The sequence below is a fragment of the Leptodactylus fuscus genome, chromosome 5 (assembly GCF_031893055.1).
Source record: "Leptodactylus fuscus isolate aLepFus1 chromosome 5, aLepFus1.hap2, whole genome shotgun sequence".
Taxonomy (NCBI): domain Eukaryota; kingdom Metazoa; phylum Chordata; class Amphibia; order Anura; family Leptodactylidae; genus Leptodactylus; species Leptodactylus fuscus.
In genome coordinates, this window is record NC_134269.1 from 112117529 (window position 1) to 112137358 (window position 19830).

Consider the following 19830-nt stretch of genomic DNA (forward strand, 5'->3'; position numbering starts at 1 on the left):
ATGGCTGTCTTCCCACGACCCATGTCATCCCATGACCGGGCTGTGAGAGGTCCCATTTTGAAAACCGTAAGGTGTTGTCTATGTGTGGTGCTAACTATAACTAAGGGTGCGACTTAGGGAAGTGACTTATCCACAACTTTTATTTTTACCTGCAAAGTGGATGGAATTCCAGCTAATCCCATACACACATTGCAGAAAAAATCTGGAGTGGAAAAGCTGTGTTTTCAAAAAAGCCTGCATTTTTGAAAATTGTAGCATGTCGATTACACGTTGGTGTTTGCCGAATAAGTATAATAGGGGCAGAAAGTTCGCAAAGGAAAATTCTTTGAAAATGTAATGAAAAATGCTGTGGAAAAAACATGATCATTCCACTCATTTAAAACATATGGCCCCTTAGGAGGCATTCACAAGGAGTTATGTGGCGCTGATTCTGTCACGATAACTCGCGGCAGAATCAGCGCTGATAAAGACTCCCATTGACGTCAATGGGTTTCATTTAAAGCGCGTAACACATTGAAATCAATGGGTTAAAAAAGTTCCTGCTAGCTTGGAGAATTTAGCACTTTGCACTTAGTGACAGGTCCTCTCTAAGTTTAGAACTTTTTTGTATAATAAATAAGAGAAATAAATGTCTATTGTTATAGTGTAGTCCTGATGAAGAGCAACTATAAGATGCTCATAATACTGCACTTCAGCACTTGTCCAGCTATTGCACTTATTATACAGTATCACATGCTAGCATTCAGGACACCTCTGGACAGCATATGTCATGGTACTTGTGGTGCTGGATTGGATAGAACACCACATATTTCTAGATGCATTCCTATTCTACACACAATGGTCATGCCCGTTGTAAGCCGATGGCTGGTCAGGTAATGGAGGGGTGTACATCTCTGACTACTCAGGTGGGTGAGATGAGAAAACTCCAGGAATGTTTATTCTCAGCAAACAACTTTCGTCTGCTGAGCATTTTGGTAAATGCTCAGTATTGGGCTGGATTTTTAGGAATGGCAGGTAGCTTGGTAGTGGAACCTGTGACTCCACCATCCTCCAGTCCACATTTTGGGGATGTTCCGGCAGCGACTCAGCTGCAGAGAGTCTCCTCGTCAAGGAGGCTTAAGAAGTTGCTCCAGCAGCAACACTTTGGCAGAGCTTGGCTGGAGAGTGAAAGAGAGAGGTCATATTTCTGGAGCTGTGTTCTGAATGACTCAACTGGCTTTTGATTTCTGTTATTCTAGGTGAGGTAACCTATTCTATGTTTAGTTAGAGCCTAGCCGGGCAGGTATTTATTTTTGTATTGTTTCCTTTTGTTACTGCACTACCTTTTTGAGTGAAAATAAACTCTATCTTTGTTTTTGGATTAAAGAATCTGGACTTTTGTATCTATGCCACCCCACCTAGCAACCCCAGACCCTGACACCGTGTAATGCTGTAGATAAGGAGAATACATTTTAAGGGCTAGTTCACATGTTGGGGGGTCCGCGCGGGTTTTGACACAGAGAGAGACGCGGCAAGCTGCGTCTCTCTCTGGTCAAAACCCGTCTGCCGCGACCATTGCGGTCGCGGCTTTCCCCTCCTATATCAGCTCAAATGAATGAGCCGACACAGGAGGGTGCTGCCGCTAGGCGGAAGCTGCAGTCCAGCGTGCCGCGGCTTCCATCTGCAGAAAGAACATGTTGCTTCTTTTCTCCGCTAGCAGCAGCCCACCTCTAGTGGAAAAAAGAAGCCCGGCGGTCCACCATTGTAAAGGGGCAGATTTTGAAGCGAAATCCGCTGTCAAAATCTGCCCCTTTGCCCACGTGTGAACGAGCACTAACAGTTCCCTGAATTTAAATTGGGGGCAATAGTGTAATTGGTGTTCTTTAATAGAGGACTGATGTCTTATGACAGCTTCCCTTCAACAACATTATCCTATCAGTTGTTCATGTAAAAATCAAATAGCTTGGAAATTGACATGTTTGATGTTCATTTACAGAAATTGGCAGTATGTGATTCTATTGCTGTGATACATGCGGCCAGTTTGTTTTATAGTAAACACAGCTGCATCCTGCATGGAGCTCCCTAATCCTTCAATATCCTACTTACATAGCGATTATGTTTCAAAACAGTAATTGTGGGTTTCAATTGCAAATATCAAAGCATAAGAGACTTGTTTTATATAAATCTACTTTGTAAAACAGATTGTATAAAACAAGGAGATGGTTGTAGATGGATAATAAAAAATATAAAATAAGTAATTTCATGTAAAACACTAAAATGCTGTAATAAGCATATTAAACGAACAGGACACATTATGGTTCACTGGATAGTTGTAAACACTTGCACAATATTAACTTTAGAAGTATTCTTATTCTAATGTAGTCCTTAAAAAAGTCTAGTAAAGGAATAAAACCACCTCTGAAGTTCCATTGACATTAATATTATGTAATGAAGGGGTATTCCCACCTCACATACTCATCAGTCTTTACTGCTGTAAAATCTTCTTTCTTCCTGGTATCTTGCATCATTTGGTGGGCGGGGTTTCACATGCAACCTGCCGTTTAGCTCCGCCCCCAAATTCGTGTGTGGCTCCGCCCACCCATATTGGACTATGAAGTACAGGCAGCAGCAACTCCATTCTGTGTTACATACAGAGACTGCCTGTCTCTGCCATAATGAACGCAATTGAATTAGCTAGCCTGATAACTGGGAGAACAGAAGAAATGAAAGCAGCTCCTCTCCCCTATCTGCTAACAGGAAGCTAGGTCACGTGGTGTAGACACAGGAATAGCTAGAAACACAGGCTTGCTACTGTGCACATAGCCCCTCCTCCCTCCCCCCTGAGAGCAGGCAGATACATCACTTGACTCATGAGCAGCTATGTCAGGGCTGTGGCCACAAAGAATTGGATAAAGTAAGATAGTGGACAAACAAAGCAGTTTTGCTGAAGCAGTGTATTTAGGAAAAGTCTTACATCCACATTAACCAGCAGTATAGATAGGATCCTTGTGATGGGACAACCCCTTTAAGAGTTTGACATGACTTTGGCACTAGAGATGAGTGAACAGTGAAATGTTCGATTCGAGTAGCCGCTCAATACTCGACTGTTCGATCGAACATCAAACCCCACTATAGTCTATGGGAAATAAATACTCGTTTAGGGGGAAACCAATATTCAACTCAGGAGAGTCACCAAGTCCACTATGACACCTCAGCAAATGATGACAACATCGCTGGAATGCAACTGGGACAGCAGGGGAAGCATGCTTGGGGGCATCTAACAAGCACAAGTCATGGTGTTACCCCACTATCACAGCCTATCAACTACACACTTTCTACACTCAAAAAACCTCTCTCCCACTGAGCCCAGTGCTTGGATTCCAAATGACGGTGCATGGAAGTGGTCGAAACGTTGCTCTTTTCACAGCCCCTACTCAGTTTTGAGTGGAAAATTGTGCAAACCGCACTATATTTGTCCTCCGTGCATTCCTTGAAAATCTCCACACCATTGAGGAACGTGCCTTCGATGGGGGAGTTTTTCTGGGCTGGCTATGATAGGGAACATCTTGGGCCATTCTGGGTGTGGCCTGGCTTCGGCAAAGCAGCTGACCTCTGCCTCTAGACATGCCTCTACCTCTAGCTACCCTCTTTGGTGCTGCACCTCCCTCAGCATCGACACTGCTGTCCCACTTGACATCCCCCTGTCCAGGTCGGGTCAGTGTCCTCGTTGTCCACCACCTCCTCTGCCATTTCCTCTCTCACCTCCTCCTCCTGCACACCACACATAGCAACAGGCTGCCCTGATGGCAACTGTGTTTTGTCATCGTCACTGAGGGTGGGTTGCTGGTCAACCACCACAAAATCAACAGGAGATGGAAGAGACTCCAGTGCTTGGGCATCTGGGCACAGAAAGTCGTCTGGTAGCTCCGTGGAATCGGGAAATGGAGGGACAGGAAGAGGGACAGTTAAAGGACCAGAGAACAGCTCCTGGGAGCAGGGAAAGTTGGGATTACTCTGCTGGGAAGACTGGGCATTTTGGGAGGAAGGCTGACCAGAATGTTGTGTAGGAGGAGGAGTTGAGGTAGAGGCTGACTGGCTGGTGGATAATGTGGTGGAAGCATTATCTGCCAGCCATTGTAACACATGTTCTTGGTGCACGGGCCTACTTAGGTTTGTGCCCTGCACCCTACTTAATGTGGCTAGCAAGCCGGGGACTGTGGAGAAGCACATTGCTTGCTGCCCCTGAGGAGTAGGCACAGAATGCGCTGTGGCTTCACCACGACCTTGCTCCACAGCATTTCCACGCCCCCGGCCTCATCCCTTACTAGTAGCCTTGTGCATCTTTAGATGGTTTTAATGGTTTGGTGGGTACACACCGTGACAACCTGGATGAAGCATATATAGCCTGAGAATTAGAATGTATATCCCACAGATTTTTTGTGGGTACACACCGTGACAACCTGGATGAAGCGTATATAGCCTGAGAATTAGAATGTATATCCCACTAATTTTTGGGGGGTACACACCGTGACAACCTGGATAAAGCGTCTATAGCCTGAGAATTAGTATGTATATCCCACTGCTTTTTTGGGGGGGTATACACCGTGACAACCTGGATGAAGCATTTATAGCCTGAGAATTAGAATGTATATCCCACTGATTTTTTGTGGGTACACACCATGACAACCTGGATGAAGCATATATAGCCTGAGAATTAGAATGTATATCCCACTGCCTTTTTGTGGGTACACACCGTGACAACCTGGATGAAGTGTATATAGCCTGAGAATTAGAATGTATATCCTACTGCTTTTTGTGAAATAAAGCCTATTCGTCTCTTAATTTTATTATTTATGCTATTATTTATGCTAATTGCGCTCAGACAGAACAGGGGGCGTGCCCTCTGCACTATGAGCACAGCATTCCGGTGCCTCCTTTCTTCTGATCCACCTGACATTCTACTCCACATCACTCTTTTTACAGGAGACTACCACAAAATGGCTGGTGAAACAACCGACTGCGCATGTCCGTGTAAGAGTAGTGAAGAGGAGCCTAAAGAAGAAATGATTATATTCATGGGAATGCCCCTTTAAGGCTAAGGCCCCACGTAGTAGACTGCAACCAAAAAATGCTGCGCTTGAACAAAAAGTTTCCTCTGCAGACTTTCCGCTTCAAAATCTATGGGGAAACCACTAGCATTTGTGTAGGTATAACTGACATGCAGAGATTTCCAAAACTGTGATGGTTTTGGAAATCACAGTGTGCCCACTGCAAGTATTTTTTCGCAAAGTGGGGATGGGATTCGCTAGAGTTTTTCTTTCCGTAGCTCTTAAGCCACATAGGGTCCGTGCCTATAAGATTGCAAGTAATTAAATAATCATTAATATAAGAAAACAAAAAAAATGCAAAACATGATTTTATTTTCACTTGTTTCTTTCCTTCGGAGAAACCTCTTAGATTCACATTCTTTCATTCTTCTTGTCATCACTAGACCATCATCAACCTAATGTAGTCTGACCTCTTGTCTAAGCTTAGTGCTGTCACAGTTGACACCTTTTAAGATAATGATTCCTAATAGAAACAGCAACACATAGTCGCCTGGCATTCCTCAAGCAGAGTATTCCTTCAATTAGTCATTTTGTTTTGATGGTGTTGAAAACGAAGACGTCTTATTTTTGATAAGAAGATAGTCTGTCTTAAGACAGACATGTTATGGTCTATGACATATCTTTAGAGGGCTGTAGTGACAATGACTGAAAAAACACAGTTTATTTATTCAATTACCATCTCGGGGTTCTTTAAGACTGCTATAGATGGCCAGTGAAAGGCTCATTTGATCCAGGAACATTTTTCAGAGTTTCTCACCAGCGAGATGACATTCTGTTTCTGTTTAATAGAGATTTTTTACTTGCTAAACTAAGGAGCTCTTCTTTAATAATGCACATTGATATGAAGTGTATCTGAGGGCCATACTGGGGTAACATAGAGGGGTTGCCTTTATTTGCAGATTCTGCTTGTGCCATATTTCTTATCAGGTTAGATATTTCATCATTGAGCTGCATATTGATAAACAGAGAGAAATCAGCTGAACAAATACTTTACATGGAAGTCGTAGCTAGCGGGGTGAGCCCCTACAGAGTCAGTGGGCCCACCCCGGGGCTGTCTTTAATACTTGCTGTACTTTTAGCTAAATCGGCATCTCAAAGATATCAATCTAGTTAAAATACAACCTGCTGTTATATCTTGTAAACTGCAAGCCACCTCAGTCTTGTGGTTTACAAGATACTGAGACTACAGAAAAGATATCTGCTTATTAGGTAGGCGAGGGCATTGTGCCTCCTGTGCTAAGACGCAGACGTCCTATTCGTGATCATGACGCATAGATAAGTGGCTCAAGAAGAAGTGGAGGAGGCTGCTCTATCCCCATCCTTCAAAAGATTACAGGTATGCGAGTACATTTTTTTTTCTTCTTCAGTGCACCTTATCTTAGTATAATGGGAAGGAGGGGTCATTTACATAAAGGGTAATTATGGGTCGTAATGACTATAAAAGGGGTTTGTCCAGGGATAACCATTTGTTTTTATATTAGGCAGGGGAAGGTGAAAAAAAACAACAACAAAAAAACAACCTCACCTGTTCACGGTGCCTCCCAATGCTGTCCAGTCCTGTTGCTATAGTATTTTGTTCTGGTGGAAGTTCCCACTGCACATGAACCCTGAGACCAATCAGCAGTATTACTAGTGACATCCAGTGTCCGACCCTTGGGCCACTAATTGTCCTCAGTGGTCAGTGACTGCTGAGGCCAGTCACTGGCCTACAGAAAGGGACAAAGGACATTACACTGAGACGTGGATTTCTTTTTTTTTTTTTTGTTAATTCACATTTTATTGAAAATTTTGTATAAACCGTCATAATAAACAGACAGATAAACGTTGGATTATTACAACTGAGCATGTCAAATCACAAAATAAGTGCAAAAAATTGTAATACCAATTAGGAGTAGCAGTATTGAAATGGCGCATATAAAAGCAAATAATAGACATAGCAGCTCAACTAAGTTGAAATAGGTTGTTACAAAGAGTCAGTAGAACTTAAAACGTAAAGGGTCGTGCTGTACCCAAGAAAGAAAAGAAAAGTAAAGGGGGGGGGGGAATGGGGCAACAGTTAAGCAAGGATTGACACAATATACATAAGTATATTACATGTACATAAGTATATTCAGCAACTACTTGAATCCCTTCCACCAGCGGGCCCATACCTTAACATATTTGTCGTGGGATCTAGTTTGCCAGCTAACCAACTCCTCGAATCGTGCGAGTTGGTGCACTTTTTCTATCCACAGATCTAGGGAAGGAACTGAAGTAGATAACCAATATAATGGAATAAACGCTTTAGCCGCACCTATCAAATGGAACCACAGCTCTCGTTTAGCCGCCTTCCAGGAACCGCTTGGGCCCGTGAGGAAAACTAAGTCAGGGAATAGCGGATGTGTGACGTGGAACAATTTATCCATATAAAGCTCAACCTCCCTCCAAAAGGGCTGAAGTAGATCGCAAGACCACCAGATGTGGAGCATCGTTCCTTTCTCACATTTGCAACGCCAACATGCGTCAGAATCACTAAGACTGTGTCTATAGAGCCAGTCTGGCGTACGATACCACCTGGTAAGTATTTTATAATGCAGTTCCTGTAATCTGACACATCTTGAGTGACCCATACTATGTTGCAGAATAAATTCCGTATCATCATCAGAAAAGGTTAAAGAGAGCTCCTTTTCCCAATTAGCTATGAAGGTGGGCTTACTTGGACCATCTTTATCAGAAAGCCAGCGTTTGCATGTGGCAATTTTCCGTTGAGATGGTAGAAGAGCAGCCAGACCCTTCTCAAAGGACGTTAAATTGTGACTCAAATTAGAGAAGCTGAGGAGTCGCGTCATTGTACCACGGAATTGGGCATATAGAAGGAAGTTCAGTGTCACAGAGGGAAGTAGCAATTGTAGCTTGTCTCGTGAAATCGGCAAATTGTCCTGTATCAGGTCTTTAATCTTAACGTTCCCTAGAGCTTGCCAAAGGGATCCAGTCACATCGCGAGGTACTTGTGCCAGAGAAGGAAGAAAAGGGATCAGGTCTGATGTCATAATCGGTGATGGTATAGGGGCTAAACTCTGGTTATGTGATAACCAGACAATATAGGGGCCCTGAAGTAAAGGACTCAGGAGTCGCTGTGCACTAGAGCGTGTAGGAAACCATAGGAGTTTTTTGAAGTTGCCGCCAAATAGTTCCTGGGCCAAATCACTAAGTAATGACTGCTTGTGCAGAAGAACATAGAACATCCAGCGGGACAACTGAATCGCTGAATAGCAAGAGTAGATATCAGGTAAAGCTATGCCTCCCTCATCTCTCCGTCGAATGAGGAGTTGGTACGACAATCTAGGTGTCTTATGATTCCACACATAAGCGGAAAACAAACGTCTAATTTGTAGAAAATAGGACTTAGGGAGGAAAATGGGCAACATTTGCAAAACATACATTACTTTGGGTACAACATACATTTGGAGAACATTCCTCCTACCCAGCCAGGATAAGTAAGGTAAATTATAATCTTCTAGAATTGCTTTGAGTTTAGAAAGTAGAGGGGCATAATTCAGGGAATAAACCTTGGATATATCGGTCGGGATCTGGACTCCTAGATATGTCAAGGACTGCTCCTTCCAATGATATGGGACATTAGCTTTCAGTTCAACAGCCTGCGGATGAGGGACAGAGATGTTTAGGATCTCTGATTTCGTGACATTTATTTTGTAATTAGAAAGGGAACTATAGGTGTCAATCAGGGATTGAAGCTCGAGAAGGTCTGTAAGAGGATCTGATAATAAAAACAACACATCGTCGGCGAAGGCCATTGTTTGTATCGTCTTCTTGGCAACTTGGAACCCCCGGATATGTGGATTCTGGCGAACAGCCTGTAGAAGGGTCTCTAGTACTAGTACAAAGAGGGACGGGGACAAAGGGCATCCCTGCCGGGTACCGTTTGAAATATTGAAATAGCTAGAGAGAGAGCCATTGACCTTCAATCTCGCATGGGGTTGGGAGTAAAGCGAAAAAACGGCATCAACAAAAGCGGAGGGAAAACCAAAAGTCAATAATGTTTCATGCATATAGGACCAGTTTACACGGTCGAACGCCTTTTCGGCGTCTACGCTGAACAATAATAAGGGGCGATTTTTCCGTTTTGCTAGTTCAATTATGTGTAAGAGTTTACATGTATTTTCCTTCCCTTCCCTCCCTTTCACAAACCCAACCTGTTCCTCATTGACTAAATGAGGAACTATATCCTTTATCCGTGTCGCTAACAGTTTGGCCCAAACTTTCAAATCACAATTGAGTAGGGATATTGGCCTATAATTGCAACAATGTGTAGGGTCCTTGCCCTCTTTGTGAATCAATGTAATATGGGCCTCTTGAGATTGACGTACCATGGGCTCACCCTGAAGCAGGGAATTGCAAAAGGAGGTAAGATGTGGTATCAGTTGGGACTGGAAGGTTTTGTAATAAAGGGTAGTAAGGCCATCAGGGCCTGGGCTTTTTCCACTGGGTAGGCCAGATAATATATCCCGCACCTCAGTTTCCGAAACAGTACACAAAAGAGAAACTTTCATGTTCTCAGAGAGTTGGGGTAGTTTTAGCGATCGCAAAAAGGCCGTAGTGGAGGATAGGCCCCCATTAGGAGAACCTGCATGTTGGTGATCATGAGGTCCCTCAGATTGGTGTAGGTTATATAGGGAGGAGTAATACTTTTGGAATTCCTTAGCTATATTAAGGGTATCTTGGACAGCTGTACCATTCTGTCGCTTAATGGCTGCGATATGTGTCCTTTCCCTCTCCTTCCGTAGCATGGCCGTCATGAGTTTGCCCCCTTTGTTGCCGTGGGCATACAACCTAGCTCTAGAGTGCAAAAAGGATTTAGCTGAAAGGAATGTAGTAGCTGTTTCAGTTTCTCTCTCAGAGAGACTAAGTCAGAGTGTGCTGCTATAAAAGCTTTCCTCTTCTGGAGACGTTCCAGTGTTGCAATTTGGGACATTAGGGAGTCAAGTTCCTTTCTTTTCTCTCTTTTCAATGCAGATGCTTTGGAGATAAAGAGGCCTCTAATAAAAGGTTTATGTGCCTCCCAAACAAGCGAGGGAGAAAGGTCGGGGGTCTGATTTTGCTGAAAATAATGACCTAGTTCTATTCCTATCGAGTCTCTTATCGAAGGGTTATCCAACAGTTGCTCATTTAAGCGCCATGTCCACTCTTTAGGGAGTAGATCAGGGAGAGCAAATGAGGTAGATACAGGGGCATGGTCTGAGATACTAATTATGCCAATTCGGGAAGAAGAAATACTAGCTGACAACGATTTAGAACAAAGAATATAATCTAGGCGTTGGTAAGTGTTATGGGGTGTTGAAAAAAAGGTGTAATCCCTAACCGCAGGGTTCATCAGTCGCCAAGAATCAACAAGATTTAAATCCTGTAAAGCTAGGTGCAAACGTCTAATAGCTTTTTGTGACAATGACGATTTATGTGAGGATGAATCTAACACGGGGTCCAATAAAACATTTAGATCACCTCCAATCAATATCTCACCTTCCGCAAATTGGGCTAAATTCTGCAATGTCCGCAGGAGCCAGGAAAGTTGTCCCTGGTTTGGGGCATAAAGTGAGGCGATAGTCAATGGGCGATTGGAAACCTGACCTTTGATAAAGATTGCTCTGCCCTCACTATCCGCAAGCTGTTGTGCAAAAACAAAAGGGAACGATCGTTTCAGTGCAATAGCGACTCCTTTAGATGACGAAGTCGGATGTGATGAATAATACCACCTATCATATATCGACTTATATGGTTTAGGGATTCGATCTAATTTGAAATGAGTTTCCTGCAAAGCCAATATATCAGTGTTTAGTTTTTTTGATAAAGACATCAGCCAATGCCTTTTATGTGGGGAATTCAATCCCTTAGCATTAAAGGAGGACAGTGTATAGGAGGGTGGGTTCGCTAAAGACATAGTGAGAGTATGGGGAGCAGAGGGGGAAGAGGAAAGGTATAGGGATGGACAAGGGGAAGGGAAGTGGGATGGGTAGATCAGAGAAACACGTACAAAGAGAATAAGTAGCAGCACAACACAGAGCACGTTCGTTAGAGGAGATCAGATAAATCTATGACAAGGAAATAACCTAAATGACAATGTTAGAGAACACTGCTAAGTGCAATCTATCCAGTAAACGGAACGGGTAAGTATCCTGATCGGATGCGGACCGTAAGGGTCGTCTCAAAAAAAAAAGATAAGTAGTAGATATCACCAACCAAAAGGCAATGGGCAAAAGTAGTACCACAAAAATGTATGGAAAACATCCTGTAACATAGCGAGATAACAATATAACATAACAACTCAGGGAGAGATCATGCACATGCCTATGCCAGACAGGTGCGTAAGGTGCGTAACCATTCATAGCCCAGGTAAAAAAAAAAAATCTCAACAACCTAAACAAAAGGGAAGAGATAAGAAAAATTGCAAAAGACATACATATTTGAGCGAACTGAGCTAAGGTTCCAAAAACCATTAGGGGCAATAACAGCAAATACTCTGTAGCTCCATTGATAAGAAAATAGGTCAAACAGGCCGAAGTTTCATTAGGCTCTTGCGAGATTTCGGGGACTTTAGCTTGTGGAGATCAGATCCAGTGGTGAGAGGTGGAATTACCGGGACAGGATCCAAATTCTGCGAAGGAAGCCACGAAGGTAAGTCTATAGGCTCCATCTTTAGTAAGGCCCAGACAGCTGGTAGGTCTTGAGGCGTGTGTACTATAATGCGCTTGCCACCAGTCAAAATAGCCAAGCCAAACGGGTATAGCCAAATGTATTGGATGTTACGAGCTCTCAATTCGTTTAGCAGTGGTTTAAGTAATCTTCTTTTTGCCAAGATAGATGGCGCAACATCTTGGTATAATGCAATCTCAACTCCTTCCAGGAGGAGCTGATCTTTGGATCTAGCTGCCACCAAAATAGCCTGAGTGTCTCTGAAGGACAAGAGTCCACAAATAATATCACGAGGAGGTTCCTCTTGTTTAGGTTTAGGTCGCAAGGACCTGTGGATTCTCTCAATCACAATGTGCGACGCACGTTCAGTGCCTAGTAAATCGGAGAACAGGCTTTCCGCCATCTTGGGTAAATCATCAGGGCCATAGGACTCCGGGACCCCTTTTAGCCTTATATTCCGCCTACGACTCCTGTTCTCTTGGTCCTCAATTAGTGAAAGAGAACGGTCTAAAAGTTCGTCATGGTATTGCAATTTATCTGAAACCGCATCTGCAGTGGCTTTAATGGCGGAATGAGCCTCCTCTAGAGCCTGTACTCTACTACTGGTGGCTTTGATTTCAGCTGTTATGGATGCAAGTTCAGCTAATACAGGTGACATAGCCTTACTAATAGCTTTCTCCAACGATTTCTGGAGGAATTTGCGTGTAATTTGTGAGAGACCTGTGTCCGAGTGCTCACCTTCAGCCGTGCTTTCAATTTCAGAGTCGTCACCAGAGTCTGCATCCGGCCGTTGCTCCGGCGCCATGTTGGGGAAGGAGCGTGGTGAAGGTAAGCCTTTCTTCCTCACAAAGCGTTGTAAGTCTACATGGTGTTTGGCCATCTTGGGGGTTCCTGGGGTGTCCCCCTGCTTGTCTCTGCCAGTTTTGCCCATAACCGTTCGGTGGGATAGCTGGAAACGACCTCTTACAGTCCCGATAGTACGGAGCTCTACAGACTCGCGTCTATCATGCTGCGCGGTCAGGCCCCGCCCTCCTGCGACGTGGATTTCTGTCAGAAGAAAACATCAGAGCAGTTGGACTGGATTGTGCTGGGAGAGTCTGGAATACCGGGAACAAGTGAGTATGTTTTTTTAATTTTTTTTCACCTTCCCCGACCTAATATACATATATATATATATAATAGAGGGTAATTAGGGGACATTATGGCTATAAAGGGGAGGTAATAATTTACAAACAAGAAAAACACTCTATAGTGCAGAAAATGTTGCTTACTTAATCCAATTATAATCCAAAAAGAGCAATCAAAATATAAGACTTAACGTTTAATGATATAAGTTAAAAGTATTAAATATACACAAAAATCTAAAAAAGTCACACATCTGACATGTCACCTCAAAGAAAACAATGGAACAACTCCACAACCACGGAATAGTTTACAGTGGACACGGCGGTCCCAAGTAAGGTAACCAATCACACCTACCCAACTTCAATCCGTGGTAGGAAAATTCCAAAAAAGACCGAAAGGGAAAATTCCAAAAGAGGCCATTTCATGTGAAAATAGAGTGAAATATAGAGAATAACGACAGTCCCTATAAGATAGTCTTGGAAAGGGACTAAAATCACCCTAAAGCCCAATACAGGGTCACCGCCCTACATAGCCAGTGCTCTGACCGGAACCTCACCCTAATTCTGGGTCCGTCCCTGATTAACCCTTTCCAAAAATATGTATATGCCAAAGTAAGAAGGACTAGTAAAACACACAATAGCATTCAAACAAAATAGCATGACCCGACATGCACGTTTCATGGTATGCAATGTATATAAATGCACCCACTCATCAGGGGTAAATAGTAGAGATGAGCGAACACTAAAATGTTCGAGGTTCGAAATTCGATTCGAACAGCCGCTCACTGTTCGAGTGTTCGAATGGGTTTCAAACCCCATTATAGTCTATGGGGAACATATACTCGTTAAGGGGGAAACCCAAATTCGTGTCTGGAGGGTCACCAAGTCCACTATGACACCCCAGGAAATGATACCAACACCCTGGAATGACACTGGGACAGCAGGGGAAGCATGTCTGGGGGCATAAAAGTCACTTTATTTCATGGAAATCCCTGTCAGTTTGCGATTTTCGCAAGCTAACTTTTCCCCATAGAAATGCATTGGCCAGTGCTGATTGGCCAGAGTACGGAACTCGACCAATCAGCGCTGGCTCTGCTGGAGGAGGCGGAGTCTAAGATCGCTCCACACCAGTCTCCATTCAGGTCCGACCTTAGACTCCGCCTCCTCCGGCAGAGCCAGCGCTGATTGGCCGAAGGCTGGCCAATGCATTCCTATGCGAATGCAGAGACTTAGCAGTGCTGAGTCAGTTTTGCTCAACTACACATCTGATGCACACTCGGCACTGCTACATCAGATGTAGCAATCTGATGTAGCAGAGCCGAGGGTGCACTAGAACCCCTGTGCAAACTCAGTTCACGCTAATAGAATGCATTGGCCAGCGCTGATTGGCCAATGCATTCTATTAGCCCGATGAAGTAGAGCTGAATGTGTGTGCTAAGCACACACATTCAGCTCTACTTCATCGGGCTAATAGAATGCATTGGCCAGCGCTGATTGGCCAGAGTACGGAACTCGACCAATCAGCGCTGGCTCTGCTGGAGGAGGCGGAGTCTAAGATCGCTCCACACCAGTCTCCATTCAGGTCCGACCTTAGACTCCGCCTCCTCCAGCAGAGCCAGCGCTGATTGGCCGAATTCCGTACTCTGGCCAATCAGCACTGGCTAATGCATTGTATTGGCGTGATGAAGCAGTGCTGAATGTGTGTGCTTAGCACACACATTCAGCTCTACTTCATCGGGCTAATAGAATGCATTGGCCAATCAGCGCTGGCCAATGCATTCTATTAGCTTGATGAAGCAGAGTGTGCACAAGGGTTCAAGCGCACCCTCGGCTCTGATGTAGCAGAGCCGAGGGTGCACAAGGGTTCAAGCGCACCCTCGGCTCTGATGTATCAGAGCCGAGGCTGCACAAGGGTTCAAGTGCACCCTCGGCTCTGCTACATCAGAGCCGAGGGTGCGCTTGAACCCTTGTGCAGCCTCGGCTCTGCTACATCAGAGCCGAGGGTGCGCTTGAACCCTTGTGCACACTCTGCTTCATCAAGCTAATAGAATGCATTGGCCAGCGCTGATTGGCCAATGCATTCTATTAGCCCGATGAAGTAGAGCTGAATGTGTGTGCTAAGCACACACATTCAGCACTGCTTCATCACGCCAATACAATGCATTAGCCAGTGCTGATTGGCCAGAGTACGGAATTCGGCCAATCAGCGCTGGCTCTGCTGGAGGAGGCGGAGTCTAAGGTCGGACCTGAATGGAGACTGGTGTGGAGCGATCTTAGACTCCGCCTCCTCCAGCAGAGCCAGCGCTGATTGGTCGAGTTCCGTACTCTGGCCAATCAGCGCTGGCCAATGCATCCCTATGGGAAAAAGTTTATCTCACAAAAATCACAATTACACACCCGATAGAGCCCCAAAAAGTTATTTTTAATAACATTCCCCCCCTAAATAAAGGTTATCCCTAGCTATCCCTGCCTGTACAGCTATCCCTGTCTCATAGTCACAAAGTTCACATTCTCATATGACCCGGATTTGAAATCCACTATTCGTCTAAAATGGAGGTCACCTGATTTCGGCAGCCAATGACTTTTTCCAATTTTTTTCAATGCCCCCGGTGTCGTAGTTCCTGTCCCACCTCCCCTGCACTGTTATTGGTGCAAAAAAGGCGCCAGGGAAGGTGGGAGGGGAATCGAATTTTGGCGCACTTTACCACGCGGTGTTCGATTCGATTCGAACATAGCGAACACCCTGATATCCGATCGAACATGTGTTCGATAGAACACTGTTCGCTCATCTCTAGTAAATAGCAATAACTTAGATCCACACTGCTAGCATCCTCATGTGTCACAGTTTGTAGACTAATTAGTTAACAACTTAAATTGGTGCTAGTTCTGAAGCTCTGCTTTCCTATATAAGTAGATATAGCTTATGGGACAGCATTTCATGCAGGGGCATTTCATTTGCAGCATGCATCTTAACCAAATTGCATCTTAACCGAAGTGCAGATTAACCAAAGTGCACTTATACATGGCACTTAAACAGGGCACGAAACAGGCTAACCATGGCAGAACACCAGGTAACTTACAACCTAAAATAACAAGTTTTACCACATGGTATCCTATAGCTACACTGTCTCTTACTATCTTAGCCATTGGCTTCCTGCAGATCTCTCCTCTACCACCAGCACACACCATCCATGTCAGTCCCTCTCTTCTTCCCTCTCCCATGTACAGCTCTCACACACTTTTCAGTCTCTTTAATCCCTTTACTTCTTTTAGCAGTGATACCAAATATAAGCGCTCACATAAATCACTGAACCACCTTCTGTCTCTGTCCATGTTACTCCTCCTAGCTGCTGGGGACATCTTTCCTAACCCCGGCCCTCCTTCCTTCACTAACTCTTCTCCCTGCACACATAGAAGGCCTACAAACCTCATCAGTATTTACCGTGTTCCTTCTCCTCATCTCTCCCCTGTCTCTTTTAACTGCTCTCTCTGGAATGCCCGCTCAGTATGTAACAAACTAGAATATATTAATGACTTATTCCTTAGTAAATCCCTCAGCCTGCTCGCCCTTACTGAAACTTGGATCCAGCAGGCAGACACAGCCTCCCCTGCTGCTCTGTCTCATGGTGGCCTACAATTCTCACATACCTCTAGGCCTGACAACAGGCAGGGTGGTGGGGTAGGCTTACTTCTGTCACCACAGTGCATTTTTCAGGCCATTCCACCGGTACCCTCACTCACGTTCTCCTCATTTGAAGTCCATGCTATCAGACTTTTTCGCCCACTCTCCTTACGGGTAGCTGTGATCTACCGTCCACCTGGTGACATTCCAACCCTCATCATGGGTGACTTTAACATCCCTATTGACACCCCTCACTCCCCAGCTGCCTCACAGTTTCTCTCATTAACCACTTCTCTTGGTCTTTCACAATGTTCTTCTTCTGCAACACATGTAGGTGGAAACACGATTGATCTTGTCTTCCATTGACTCCTCACAGTTTCTAAATTTACTAACTCTGCTCTGCCCCTCTCTGATCATAACCTTCTGTCTCTCACCATCAGTGCCCTCTCCCCTTCACAAGATACACCTACCCAACACACATATAGGAACTTGCGTACTATCGACACCCAGCACCTCTTAGATACTCTACCATCCTCTCTGTCCCCCATCTCCTCAATCTCCTGTCCCAATCTGGCCACCAGTCACTATAATGAGACCCTTAAAAATGCATTGGATGAGATGGCTCCCCCCTCCACCTGTAAAGTCCCACGTAGGAGGCAGCAACCCTGGCACACGCCACAGACATGATTTCTTCAGCGGTGCTCTAGGTGTGCTGAACGTCTCTGGAGAAAATCACGCTCACCTGTAGATTTCCTCCACTTCAAGTTTATGCTTAAAACATATAGTTCTGCCCTTCACCTCGCCAAGCAAGACTATTTCACCACCCTCATCTCTTCTCTCTCCAGCAATCCTAAAAGGCTTTTTGAAACTTTTCACTCCTTACTCACACCCAAGGTGCAGACGCCATTCACAGACCTTAGTGCTGATGACCTGGCCACGTATTTCCATGCTAAAATTGATAAGATCCGTCAGGAAATCACTGCCCAAGCCGCAGGTGGCATTGATCCCACCACCTACCATAGCAAGGATCCCCTCACCAACCGCACTTCAGACTGTCCATTCTCATCTTTTGAACCTGTTACAGAAGAGGAAGTCTCCCAACTACTTTCTTCATCTCGCCCTACAACCTGCAGCAGTGACCCCTTCCCCTCACACCTTCTCCAATCTCTGTCGCCTGCTGTCACTACTTACCTTACTAAAATATTTAACCTCTCTCTTCTGGAATCTTCCCATCCTCCTTCAAGCATGCTGTTATAACCCCGCTATTGAAAAAACCCTCCCTGGACCCATCCTGTGCTGCTAACTATCGACCTGTCTCTAACCTCCCCTTCATCTCTAAACTCTTGGAACGCCTGGTCTATTCTCGTTTAATCCGCTATCTCTCTTCTATCTCTCTGCTTGACCCCTTACAATCTGGCTTCCGCGCTCTGCACTCTACTGAAACGGCTCTCACAAAAGTCTCCAATGATCTCCTAATGGCTAAATCCAATGGCGACTTCTCTCTTCTTATTCTTCTGGACCTCTCTGCAGCTTTTGACACTGTTGACCATCATCTCCTCCTCAATAAGCTCCGCTCAGTTGGTCTCAATGACACGGCGCTCTCCTGGTTCTCCTCTTATCTCTCAGACCGCACCTTCAGTGTATCATTTGCGGGCTCTGTTTCCTCCCCTCTTTCCCTTGCTGTTGGGGTTCCTCAGGGCTCGGTCCTAGGCCCCCTGCTCTTCTCTCTCTACACAGCCCCCATTGGACAAACCATTGCCAGATTTGGCTTCAGGTACCATCTTTATGCTGATGACACCCAATTATACACATCTTCCCATGACATCACCCCTGCACTCATACAGAACACCAGTGACTGTCTCTCTGCTGTCTCAAATATCATGTCCTCTCTCTATCTGAAACTAAATCTCTCCAAGACTGAACTACTACTGTTTCCACCATCTAATAGATCTGTCCCTGATATATCCATTGCAGTCTCAGGCCTTACTATAACTCCTAGGCAGCAGGGCCGCTGCCTCGGGGTTATGTTCGACGCAAACCTTTCCTTCACCCCTCATGTTGAATCACTTGCACGTTCATGTCACCTCCACCTCAAAAACATCTCCAGAATACACCCTTTCCTTACCAGAGATACACTAAAGACACTTACTGTCTCTCTGATTCATTCTCGCCTTGACTACTGTAACTCCTTACTAATCGGTCTTCCCCTTACTAAACTCTCCCCTCTACAATCTATTCTGAATGCAGCGGCCAGGCTCATCTATCAGGCTAGACGCTACAGTGATGCCTCTGGTCTGTGCCAGTCGCTACATTGGCTGCCTATTCAATATAGAATAAAATATAAAGTTATCACACTCATCCACAAGGCTCTCCATAATGCCGCACCTCCATACATTTCCTCCCTCATCTCTGTCTACCGCCCAACCCGTGCTCTCCGCTCACTCAATGACCTAACACTTACATCCTCTATTATCAGAACCTCCCACGCTCGTATACAAGACTTCTCCCGAGCTGCACCACTTCTCTGGAATGCTCTACCCCGGACAATCAGATTAACTCCCAATTTCTACAGTTTCAAACGCAAACTAAAGACGCATCTTTTCAGACAAGCCTATCACAATGTCTAACGTAAACCCTTAACCGTCCTCTGTCCCCGCTCCCACATTACCCCACATGATATGATGTCATCTCAGGATAACTTTATAGGTCCAAGCTCCATCCACATGTTACAGGACACGACTGGTGACGGCTCATAAAGTTTTATGTTTGTGTAATGACAGTCACCTCTATTACAGAAGTGTCTGACCCCTGTATAAGTAATGCCGCCCCTGCTACCTCTTGTGTCACCCCCTCTACCTCATAGATTGTAAGCTCTTGCGAGCAGGGCCCTCAGTCCCATTGTGTGAAATGATTCTCTTTGTAATGTATCTGTCTGTATTTTAACCCTACAAATTGTACAGCGCTGCGGAATATGTTGGCGCTATATAAATAAAATTTATTATTATTATTATTATTATTATTTTTTGCCCTATAAAAGCATATAAGCTTACAATAGAGATTGTGCCTTCACTCATCCACATGTATATGTATCGCTCATTAACATACATCCATACAGAGCGTAAATGGATAGTGAAAGGAAGAGATATAGTCAGATATAGACCAAATGACTTGAACAGCCGTCTAAACTCATCCGTCCAGAAACACTCCGGAGTGCCAGCAAGTGTGCGTCTCTTCCAGGCAAAACCCTTCTATAAAGGGGAGGAACATTTATATAAGGTCTCATTAGGTGATATTATGAATATAACGGTTC

The 19830-nt window shown here is 44.7% G+C and overlaps 1 long non-coding RNA gene across 1 annotated transcript in view; it reads right to left on the bottom strand.

Annotated features, from left to right (window-relative positions):
- LOC142203372 (uncharacterized) overlaps positions 1-19003 on the bottom strand; it is a 719604-nt gene extending 700601 nt beyond the window's left edge. Inside the window, exon 1 of the long non-coding RNA XR_012716106.1 lies at positions 18978-19003. This is a non-coding gene — a long non-coding RNA (uncharacterized LOC142203372). The remainder of the gene's footprint in view (positions 1-18977) is intronic.
- Between the last annotated feature and the right edge of the window lie 827 nt (positions 19004-19830).